The sequence below is a fragment of the Schistocerca cancellata genome, chromosome 2 (genome assembly GCF_023864275.1).
Source record: "Schistocerca cancellata isolate TAMUIC-IGC-003103 chromosome 2, iqSchCanc2.1, whole genome shotgun sequence".
NCBI classification, from domain to species: Eukaryota; Metazoa; Arthropoda; class Insecta; order Orthoptera; family Acrididae; genus Schistocerca; species Schistocerca cancellata.
In genome coordinates this window covers 87,525,928-87,538,774 of record NC_064627.1, presented here as the reverse complement: position 1 = coordinate 87,538,774, position 12,847 = coordinate 87,525,928, and positions in this window count along the sequence as shown.

Below are 12,847 nucleotides of genomic sequence, written 5' to 3'. Positions count from 1 at the left end.
CAAGTGTCAATTGACATGTTTAGATAGTATAGTATTTCTGATGTAACACATGTCTGTTTGATGTAAGCTCAAAGCTTAGCAATTGATTAGGAAGATATCTTCTATAGAATGACGTTAGACTCAGGAAAGCCTTCAACTTCCTCCACTCTCTAGGAACAGGAAAATTTTCTGTGCCAGTAATATTACCATTGTCTGGCAAGATTCCACATTGTGTTATTTTCTGTCCGAGAAATTTCCTCCGTTCACGTCGGTACTTTGACTTTCCAAATTTGGCAGAAATTCCATCCTCTTACGTAAGTTCAGTATGCTCTTTTCATGTTTATAGCTAAAACAGCGTCCACATACACAGTTTCTTCATCCAGAAACTCAGGTGCAAATACCGAGCCTAGCGCTGTGACTAACATGCCTGAACTAGAGTTCAGGTTAAAGGATAAGACTTTAGATTGATAGCTCTCATTGGTGTACATAAATGCTATGTACTTACTTGATTCTGCCAGAGAGATTTTATCCCACGAAACTTATGTGTTTCTTGTTCTACGTTTCCAGGTTTGAGCCATACAGGAACAATAATTTGATTCATGGTTCCTGTATCAAATACAAACTTTTGATCTACCCATATTTGCCCGGTAGCCCGAAAGGCAAGCTGCTGCACATTACTAGTAGAGTGGGCAGGCTGCTTTTCTCCCGTCCCATCCAAGCCAAGTTAATCCCAATCCAAGCAGACTTACCTGCCCGTCTTCTGGCTGTGCTTCACTATGTATCAGTTTGTTCTGTATGCTCTCATTGTAGTGTTATGAGTATGGCTCGGGAGTTGATGATAAGTCGTTTTTTACACGGCTATCACATGACGAGGCTCAATATAGTATGCAATCATTTACTGTAATCATAGGCTAGAAGATGGTAGATTGTGTTTGCCCTGTTTTCAGCGTTTCCCGAGCTTATTTACCTATTTATTTAGGTGTGAAGTGTTTTCCCTGCAGCGTAACCTTCTTTCGAAAGGAAGGAAGGAAGTAGGGTTTAACGTTCTGTCGTGATCGAGGTCAGCAGAGATCAACTTCCTTTTGACTAATACTGGTTATTCCCAAATCGAACCATCATTGGAGCACCTCTGATACATGTTTTATGTAGTGATACACTTTTCCCTGTTTCCAACAATGTTTGCCCTAAATTAGTCTTCTCCCTCTACACTGCTAAACGGTCTCAAGTCCTTAGTACATATTTACAGAGACATATCAGCCACTAAGTCTGTGTCCTAGTTCAGAATATTTATGGAATGAGATTACTGCTGGTCAGATCTATAAACATGTCGTAACACATTCGAGGTTATCGAATAAACAGTTATTGCTTCTACCGTTAATATAACTGAGCTGCCTACGGAAACATTTACCTGGCTATTCTGAAGTCACGTTGGATACGTAGCGCACCTTTTGCCGCTTACAGCAGGGAAAACGCCCTGTGAATTTTGTCAGACTTATGAAAACCCAGATTGGGCTGCTCTGACTGCAGTGCATCAGTACAAATGTACTCTTGTGTTTCCGTCGCGACAGGTCGAGTTGTCTTACTGGTTGCGGCGGAAGTAGGGGCAGGCAGGCTGGAAGGAGAATTTGTACACCTCTGGTCGTAGTACACAATGTAGTGAATGGATAAGATGGATGCCCTTTCTATTATGCAAGAATATCTGAAATTACATGCGTTTTGGAAGGTTCTCCTCTAGAAAAGGCGAAGAGAGAGAAAGCGCAGCACTCCGCAATATGAGGTATGTCAGTAACTTATTACTTAGTTCATGTTGAACCTACACTGTCCACCAACAGTTGCGACGACCATTTGAGGCAGGCATCACTGACTGGTTATATTGTGACACGTCTTTGGTTTTGGAAAGTTCCCTTTTCACATCACCCGTCTGAGCAGTACTGGCGTCGTGCCATTCCGTACAACATTTCCCTAATTTTTCTCTGACTGAGGATAAGTCAGGTTTACAACCTCATCTGAACTGCTCCATTGAGACGTCATTTTATTTTCTATATAGAAAGAACAGACACCACACATAGGTAATGATGAGGAGGACAGCCAGTAGTCTCTTTAGTGCGAAAGCACACCAGGTTCGAACTGTCACAGGAATCGGCGAAATATCGCATGTAACGAGAATAATGGGCTAGGGGCACTACATTAGTTCTGTGTGGATCAGTTGGGAATTTGAGTCTGTCGGGAGGCATGCTTGGGTGGTCCGTGCAGTTGCGACGACCACTGTATCTGGATAGTGTACGGCGTAGTGGCTAGCGCATCTGCTTGCTACCAGCCTCACTGGTCCTCCGGTGACGTTGTCAGACATCCGAGCGCCTTTCTGTCAAGTCGGATTCATTTTCCTGAAGCGCAGTCACCTTTCTGCCTCTTTGCCGCCTGTGCGCTTACTGTCGATGGAGGCAATGTACACTTGCGGTGCACCTGGCCCGCGCCCCAAATGTGATGGATCGGAAGTACCCGCACTACACATGGAGCAATATATGGCGGGCAGTGAGCGCCCTTTTTCTTCACACTATTTCACATTTTGTCTGGTATGTCACTGCCAGCAGGAAACAACCGAATCGTTTCCTCGCCGACTGCCTCCTTTGCGTCACGTCCGGGGTGCTGGACACGGACGATGATCGCTTCATTTGTAGTCCGGCAATAGGTGTCTGGCACTCTGTCCTGCGATTTCTGGCAGTCCTCACTCTTGCCACTCCTGATCGAATAACTACGGCAACGATGCTGTCCCCAGATGACGTGTACTACTCGCAGATGAAGATTTACTATGAGAATTTGTTCTGTGGTCTTGCAGTACGATATTATTTTGCCACTGGTCAGAATGGTTCTCTCTATGTTTGAACGTATGCGAACAAACGACATTGCGCCATTTTCCGCAGTCCGGAATACTGGCAATACGTTTTGGACTTCCATTGGAGTGCTTTCCGCGAGCAGGGGTGTCCCTGCAATGAGCAGTTGATCAGATGCTCTATTGTTGATTTTTGATACCTTTATTTCGAGGGGACGTGTATGGGTTTCTCCACAGCTTCAGACTGCTGTAATGGACTTCACTCCATAGCTCCGGTGAACAAAAATTGCAAATAAAATAATAAATAAAGAAATAATGAATAAAGAAATGTAAATAAGAACAAAAATTTTAAAAAAATTATCCGTTACATACATTCGTTACCTTCTCCCTCATTTCATTTCCTCCTTCCTTAGTTTACGTAGAATTATTAGGATGGGCGTAGTTAGTAGACGACGCCTAAAGTGGTGCAGATACACTATGTGATCACAAGTATCGGGACACCAGGCTGAAAAGTTCGTGGCGCCCTCCATCGGTAATGCTGGAAAACCAGTTGGCCCACCCTTAGCCTTGAAGGTAGCTTCCACTCTCGCGGACATACGTTCAATCAGGTGCTGGGCGGTTCCTTGGGGAATGGCAGTCCATTCTTCACGGAGTGCTGCACTGAGGAGAGGTATCGATATCGGCCGGTGAGGCCTGGCACGAAGTCGGCGCTGCAAAACATCTCAAAGGAGTTTATAGCATTCAGGTCAGGACTCTGTGCAGGCCAGTGCATTACAGGTATGTTACTGTCGTGTAACAACTCCGCCACAGGCCGTGCATTATGAACAGGTGCTCGGTATGTTGAAAAATGAAGTCGCCATCCCCGAATTGCTCTTTAACGGTGGGAAACAAGAAGGTGCTTAAAACGTCAATGTAGGCCTGTGCTGTGATAGTGCCAAGCAAACAACAATGGCTGCAAGCCTCCTCCATGAAAAACACGACCACACCATAACACCACCGCCTCAGAATTTTGCTGTTGGCACTACACACGCTGGCAGATGACGTTCACCGGGCATTCGCCATACACACACCCCGCCATCGGATCGCCACGTTGTGTACCGTGACTCGTCATTCCACACAATGTTTTTCCACTGTTCAATCGCCCAATTTTTACGCTCCTTACACCAAGCGAAGCGTAGTTTGGCATTTAGCTGCTTGATGCGTAGCTCATGAGCAGCCGCTTGACCACGAAATCTAAGTTTTCTCACCTCCCGCCTAACTGTCATAGTACCTGCTGTGGATCTTGTTTCTGCAATTCCTTTACATCTTACTTCCATATTTAATTGCTGCATCTGAACTTGACATTCGCATTGTAATTTTCTGTTCCTTTAATCATCCTTTTCGGAAGTCCAATTCACAGACTTGTTTAAAAACCTCTGGCTTCACAATTCAAATTCTTTTTGCAATTTGGTTTCCTAATCAGCGACTAAATTGTCTATGCTATTGGATGTTTGCCAATCTGTATCTATTAATGAATATTGTGCATTAGTAATCATTGCTACTTCGTCGCTCAGTTGCTTCACTGCATGAGGTAGGCTCTATTGAGCGGACTTTCTAACTCCTACATTTTTGATTTATGGGTGTCCTGTTTTGAAAATATTTCACCTACCTGCGACAACATTCCCTTTGTGTGCACGAAATTTTGCCTACGTAACTTGAGAGAATGGTCACAGTCATACCCATTGTCTCTGTTATTCTAAACAATTCTGCTAATGATTCTACATTCTGAATCGCCTGAGTGGTGGATTTCTCGCCATTAGCGTGTGATTCTACATTCCTCTGTTCGGGAAAAACTGTGTCCAGCTATTTGTACCACACCGCTGAACACCGGAGAATATATCCCACAACATTCGTCATTTCACCTGTTAAGAACAATTAATGTGAGCTGTTGCTACCATTATTGTAATTCCAAAGAATTACTTAATAAAATTGCGGAATATCATACTGTAATATTACTTGCAACTGAGGAAGACAGGACTACAAAAGTTGAAGAATGTTACTTAATAAAATTTTGTAACTAAAAATTAATCTCAGCACATTGTCCATCTCGCAAGTGCAGCACTCTGCATGAGCCACGTGACCTACAATGAGCTCGATAATTTGCTGTTAACTACAAGAATAAAAATTTCATTATTTCTAAAGCTGATCCTTGAACAGATGTGAAAACAGTGGTTGAATTGCAAGCTAGACAGTCTGAGACAAAAATGATATGTTCATGTAATTTTCTCAGATGAAGAAGTACTTGCATATTATGAATGTTCTATGAAATAAATTGTTGATGATGTACATCAACCAGTCACAAATTGGTTTTAGCCTAATTTATTCATAGTTTGAGGTAATCCAAAAACACTTCGTGGCTTGTTGCTTTCCACCATCCAAAATTTATATTCAATGATATCTTACTTTTTGCGTTCCATTAGACCGACAGACGTTCTCTCCATTATCTCATCAGTTTATTGTTTCCTTCTCAATCGTCCTTCACTCGTGACTTGGCGTATTCGTTGAAGATAATAAAAAACAGCTGTTATGATTACAAGGAACAGTATTGTATTAGAAATGTTCGTGTTTGGGCGACAGGACAAAGAATGTAACTAGTGAAAAATTCTCAAATTATGTAAGTTAACTGGTTAGATTAACTGGAATAACATGAAATATTTTAGGAGACAATCGTTACCGTAATCCCGACTGAGGGCAGTAGCAAATTCTGAGAGTTTGCTCTGATAAGTTTTTGAATGCCCTTTATACTTACAAACCGGTCGCTAGTGTTGACATATCACTACCGTACGCCTCCGTAGTGATATCGCTTACGCGGAATATCTAACGATGTGGAAGATGAAAATAATCGTCTAAATAGCAAGACGGATCATAACTTAAAGAACCAGACGGATCACAACTAAATTTAAGGGACGATGTCATCAAAAGAAGCAATCTCAGTTTTTGTAATGAAATAACTAAAAATGGAGCGGCAGCATGCTTGATCGTTTGGACATCATATGAAAGACGAAACAAAGTATACGAAAGAAAACCATTATGTGAAAAAGAGAGTTGTCAATTGGCTCTGAGCACTATGCGACTTAACTTCTGAGGTCATCAGTCGCCTAGAACTTAGAACTAATTAAACCTAACTAATCTAAGGACATCACACACATCCATGCCCGAGGCAGGATTCGAACCTGCGACCGTAGCGGTCGCTCGGTTCCAGACTGTAGCGCCTAGAACCGCACGGCCACTCCGGCCGGCCGGTTGTCAATTCCAAATAGTAATTGTAATGCTATGTTATTTGAATACCCTCGTTAAAAATTTGATCATTAAGTAATTAATTACAATCAGTTACTCTAATGCCGCCAGCACGCGCATATCGAACTTACATGTCATCTTTTCAAGACGTAGAGGAAAACAAGACAAGAGGTGTGGCTACATTTAAAAAAAAAAAACAACACAATATTACGTACATAAATATTTTCGTGATGGGCATAGCATTGTTGGAATTAGCTGAAGGTCAAACGTTACACAAGCTGTTTAGAAATGCTACAGACACAGAATATCCTCTTAAATTACAGCTTTCCATAAATACGTGTGTCCCTGAACATTAAAAAAAAAACACAAATATTGATAATAACTGCAGCAGGCGGGAATCGAAACGGCAACCCAGTCATCGACAACCAGTTGTTACAGCTGCTACAAATCGCGAGATTCATAGCGTATGGCAATATAAAATACTTGATCATTACTGTATTCATGTGTTAAATAAGGAAAATTAAAATTTTATTAATCTGTCAGATCTGTGGCTAAGATACGTTATGTTGATTAACTATCGTCAAGGGTGAGGGTACTTACTAGCAATAAGGAGAGAAAAACTATGATGACAGTAATTGAGCATCATTGTCTGATATCAATGTAGGAGAGGGTGGAAAAAGTAACGATATTCTTATATACATTAGTTTTGTTTATTGTTACCTCTTTTCTGCAAAGTGTACATTTATCTATCACAATGTCCGTATCCTCAACTAATGAGTTTGGACTGGTAAATTTATTGTATACAAATATTCGCCGTTATAAAATGTTGCGCAATGGAATGTGACTGCATTTTGACAATGTGGATGACACTGGTATTAGTGATGAAGCTACCCAAATCCACTCTAGACCTGACAGCTTCGAATGCAGCTAAAGAAAAATGAATCTCAATACATTTACTTGATATACGTCCCTACTTCCCCATCCAGCGATATCACCATAAGTTGCTATTGTACACTCCTGGAAATGGAAAAAAGAACACATTGACACCGGTGTGTCAGACCCACCATACTTGCTCCGTACACTGCGAGAGGGCTGTACAAGCAATGATCACACGCACGGCACAGCGGACACACCAGGAACCGCGGTGTTGGCCGTCGAATGGCGCTAGCTGCGCAGCATTTGTGCACCGCCGCCGTCAGTGTCAGCCAGTTTGCCGTGGCATACGGAGCTCCATCGCAGTCTTTAACACTGGTAGCATGCCGCGACAGCGTGGACGTAAACCGTATGTGCAGTTGACGGACTTTGAGCGAGGGCGTATAGTGGGCATGCGGGAGGCCGGGTGGACGTACCGCCGAATTGCTCAACACGTGGGGCGTGAGGTCTCCACAGTACATCGATGTTGTCGCCAGTGGTCGGCGGAAGGTGCACGTGCCCGTCGACCTGGGACCGGACCACAGCGACGCACGGATGCACGCCAAGACCGTAGGATCCTACGCAGTGCCGTAGGGGACCGCACCGCCACTTCCCAGCAAATTAGGGACACTGTTGCTCCTGGGGTATCGGCGAGGACCATTCGCAACCGTCTCCAGTGGTGTCGCGACAGGCGTGAATGGAGGGACGAATGGAGACGTGTCGTCTTCAGCGATGAGAGTCGCTTCTGCCTTGGTGCCAATGATGGTCGTATGCGTGTTTGGCGCCGTGCAGGTGAGCGCCACAATCAGGACTGCATACGACCGAGGCACACAGGGCCAACACCCGGCATCATGGTGTGGGGAGCGATCTCCTACACTGGCCGTACACCACTGGTGATCGTCGAGGGGACACTGAATAGTGCACGGTACATCCAAACCGTCATCGAACCCATCGTTCTACCATTCCTAGACCGGCAAGGGAACTTGCTGTTCCAACAGGACAATGCACGTCCGCATGTATCCCGTGCCACCCAACGTGCTCTAGAAGGTGTAAGTCAACTACCCTGGCCAGCAAGATCTCCGGATCTGTCCTCCATTGAGCATGTTTGGGACTGGATGAAGCGTCGTCTCACGCGGTCTGCACGTCCAGCACGAACGCTGGTCCAACTGAGGCGTCAGGTGGAAATTGCATGGCAAGCCGTTCCACAGGACTACATCCAGCATCTGTACGATCGTCTCCATGGGAGAATAGCAGCCTGCATTGCTGCGAAAGGTGGATATACACTGTACTAGTGCCGACATTGTGCATGCTCTGTTGCCTGTGTCTATGTGCCTGTGGTTCTGTCAGTGTGATCATGTGATGTATCTGACCCCAGGAATGTGTCAATAAAGTTTCCCCTTCCTGGGACAATGAATTCACGGTGTTCTTATTTCAATTTCCAGGAGTGTATATGAGAACAGCTGGCGCACGGCGTCTGGTTACGATTGTATCGAGGTCTGTGACTGCTCTCACCAGTGCTGAAACCTTCCTGCACACTTGGACTAAAGCTTGTACGGCAAAACTCCTAACATTAACTACTCTTGTACTCTTCTGTATGTGAGTAAGATCTGTTGCTTACCCACTGGCCAGATAGAAACTGATTCACTGCGAGCACACCGGTATAGACGAGTACTACGAGTGCAACAGCTGCACGTGAGGCTACGTCTGACGTGTACAGCTGTCCGAGACACTATGGCACATTCACCAAAATTCAGAGTCAGCTGTGCCTGTAATGTCTGCAGCATGGGAAACACAGAGACGGGGTCCCTCCTCGGAGAGGACCCAACCCTGACTGCCGCTCTCTTCTGCTCCCAGAGTAAGAGGTCTCGGTCTCTAAGCTACAGGATGGCGCTTACTTTCACAGTCCAATGACAGGTATTACCTCTGAAATCAGTATCTCCCTCCCACATGACGCCTGTCAGTAGGCGTCCACGCTATTTAGCTGTGTCGTGGAAAATTCCCACCTCAGCTGCTTGTTTTGATATTGGCCAATGGTCGACTGGCGTTTCCAGATTCCAGTCAGGGTCATTGCGCCTCTGTCTCTGTTGCTACCTCACTTCATTACATCATCAGCTCTGTGCCGGGCACTGGACCGCCTGTAGTGCCTTGGTCCGCCCAGGTGGCCTCGGCTATACCTGTTAGGGCTATGCGGAAAAACCTGCTCTCTCTCCCTCTTTTTCCCGACGTTCCTGCTGCTTCTAGTTTCATTTCAAAACTTTCAGCTGTATTCTGCGCTGAGTGTTACCTTATCATGCATTACTGATGATCAGCAATGCCATCCTCATTGTCAGTATGTAAATAATTCTCTCACTTCGTTTCCGTCATGGAAATGTGCGAATTGCTGATACTGTTATTAATTTATGCATGCGTCCATGAAAAACCGACGTCTTGCAAATGTGTACCGAACTGACTGCGTCAGTGTTCACGAAAATTGAATGTGCAAAAGAAATATTTCAGATGTATGCTGTAGAAACTGACGTGCAGTAGTGAACACTATGCGAAGGGCTGGACAGTACATCTACCCATTTCGCCTGGTAGAGCCTTCGTTGTAGGCTAGGTGACCAGTGCTGCCGCAGTCGACTGCCCTCTCCATAGCATCTGGACCCGTACATCCGAGGACGTCCGATGTCAATCCTTCGGAGGATTTCAAATTTCCAACATTCTCCCGCAACATTATAGCCGTGGGCAGCTGTACGGTACATTGTCGTCAAACAAGGTTTTGTTTGAGATGAAGAAAGTAGACGAGTTCATACTTTCCTACTGATTTTTCATGTTACCGTCGATTTGATTTCAGTAACAATTAGAGACACAATGCTTCGATGTCGTTTAACAGTACACAAAAGCCTTGAAAAAGGCTGGGTGAGTACTTTTGAAACGTCATAATATATATATATATATATATATATATATATATATATATATAGCAGTTGATGACATCCATTCTTACAAATGTACTGTTTCTGATGGACACACCTCCACATTATCCATTCTCAAAAATCCGCCATCTCACTTCCCCACATCCACCACTGCTGGCGGCTCACCTCCAACTGCGCAACGCTACTCGCTGTTAACATCCAGCTGCCCAACACTACAATAGCCAAGAAACAACGCAAACCAGCCACAGACTGTACACAGCACAGCCAGTGATTTTCATATACAGCGCTACGTGGCATTACCAATATAAGAACCTAAACAGCCTACTTACACTTTCGATGTTTCCTAAGACCAGAAAAAACCAAGTGAAATACCTGAAATACACAGGAGGCATTCTATGACTCATATACCTTTCAGTTTTCACTGAGCAGTTAAATGTATTGACTGTGAAGCATATGAAGCAAAGAAATGGCTAACTTTTGCGGTTTTCTTCGGCGAAGATCCTTGTAGTTATCTCTCAATACGTCCTAGAGCAAACTGAACCAGACTGTTCTTTTAACCATCTTCGGGAAAGAGATCCTTCGAAGAGCAATAATTCTTCTAATCATGGATCGAGGAATGAATGGGAATCATCTGCTCACACGCCTTACAGAAAATTTAAAAACTGTAGCAAACCTAAGTCTGGTCGTATTCAACTCCTGTGTGTTGACCACTGCCAGCGTTAGTTAAGGTGATATGAGGTCCCTCATACCAGCAACAGGCGTGTAAAGACATCAACAGATGCCTGCCATATTACAGTAGCTACTGTAGATATATCGGAAGAATGTGATTTGGTTATTACAGCTAAAACAAACATTGAGATCGACCCCCTACTTCTTGTCTCTAGAGATGCAAAAAGACTGCACTAAGTCTGACATGCCAACCATCAGTTCAAAATTCCGCCTGGGGGGGGGGGGGGGGGGAGGAGGCTCGCAGTGTTTGTCAAACTCGACCAACAAACCACATGCACCAAATTACGTTGTTATAAAGGGCAGTCAAATACAAACGATACAAATGGAGAACATAAATGAAACTGCCTTAATCCCCATAACTGTTAATACTTTTACCCCACAGTGCGACGGAAAAACATTAATTAAAAAAGTAAAGTAATAATGTGATATTCAACGGCGATGAAAAGAACATCAAACTCTATACCATAAAAATGAATAATACCTCATAAAACACTACGCTACATCAATTATAACGTTACCAATCGAAGATATAAATATTTTGCGCATTTTTAATATTATGAACTGATACTGAGGTTTGGAAAAATAATGTATCTACTTTAGATTGCTGTGGTGTGTGCATTAAGTGACTGAATGTGTGAACTGGTGGAAATGCCAGCTCAGTCGCTTCTATTGCGAGTTTCAAGTTGCACGCCGTTGCTCCCTGCTGCCTCTGGCACGTGCTTATGGCCCATGTTAGCTGCAGGATACATGTTCCGCCGTTAAGCGTCTCGGTCATTCGTAAAGGCATGCCAGAGTGCGATCAGACAACAGCACCGTTTTCAGTTTACCGAACTGGAAACATCTCGTCTCATATTCACACACAGAAACTTTGTGTCCTACAGTATTTATAATGAACTACCACAACAGCTTTCTAAGCCGGGCTTGAAGATCGCGGCTTGACATTCATACTCTTAACGGCTTTGTATTCAAAATTCTGTAGGACACTGAAACCCAGTATCAGAAATTCCCCAGAGCACTTTGCTTGGCTTGTAAAAACTGTCTAAGCTGTCCAGAACCTCATTCACGGCACACTAATCACCAACAAACTGAAAGCAAAACAAAGTTTCTCATTCTGTAGTCTTTCAGCCTCCACCTCCAACAATGGCAAAACAAATTTTTGGATATCCCATGACTAGCGTTGTGGGCAGTGATATCTTTCTGTAGGAAATGACAGTCACCCCTAACAACAAGTATGGTACAAAATTTAAGAAATTAATAACGTATCAAAAAGTAAAATACCATTAATGAATAATGACGCATCAAGACGTCATTGTATGAAATATTTATATGAAGGCTCGACGAAGTCATTGCAACAAATGTCTCGCGGTGATAGATCAAGTCATGGGGAACAACTTTGTCAAGAACAAAACGTTTGCCGACATTTCCCACTGACGCTACACTTCCTTTAGCATTCGATGACCCTGGGACGGCGGGACTTCACCGAACCAGTAGGGTACAATAAACAGCTTTGCAAAATGCTACCTATCCAAGTAAACTGATAGGGTAATTGCCAACAAAAAAAACGTGATAATGAGTGTCTGTAAGTGAAGAAAAATAGTTCAGAAGCGTACAGGCAATGTAAATTTTGCTGGTCCTACCGCATCGCACACTGTCAGCGTCTGGACGAGAGGCAACACAAGCTGCACACAGAGTCCATCCGCGCTGCACTTCTCACAGACATAACCAGTCGCACAAGGCAGTCGTGTTTTTGTGTGTTTTTCGTGTTTATGGCACGGGAAGTTCCGAGCCCAAACATCAACTTTCTTAAACAATTTACCGAGTGAGGTGGCGCAGTGGCTAGCACACTGGACTCGCATTCGGGAGGACGACGGTTCAATCCCGTGTCCGGCCATCCTGATTTAGGTTTTCCGTGATTTCCCTAAATCGCTCTATGCAAATGCCGGGATGGTTCCTTTGAAAGGGCACGGCCGACTTCCTTCTCCGTCCTTCCCTAATCCGATAAGACCGATGACCTCGATGTCTGGTCTTCTCCACGTAACAACACAAATCTTAAACCGTTAGAAGTCTCTCTCAAAAACTCTCGAGAAAATCGACTTTAAAATTTCCCGAAATTTTTTAATACGTTAAAAGAGGGTCACGTTTTCGAGAAGAGATGTCACTCTGAGATAGAGTGCTGGCTGTAACGTGGGGGCCTGCGTTCGATTCT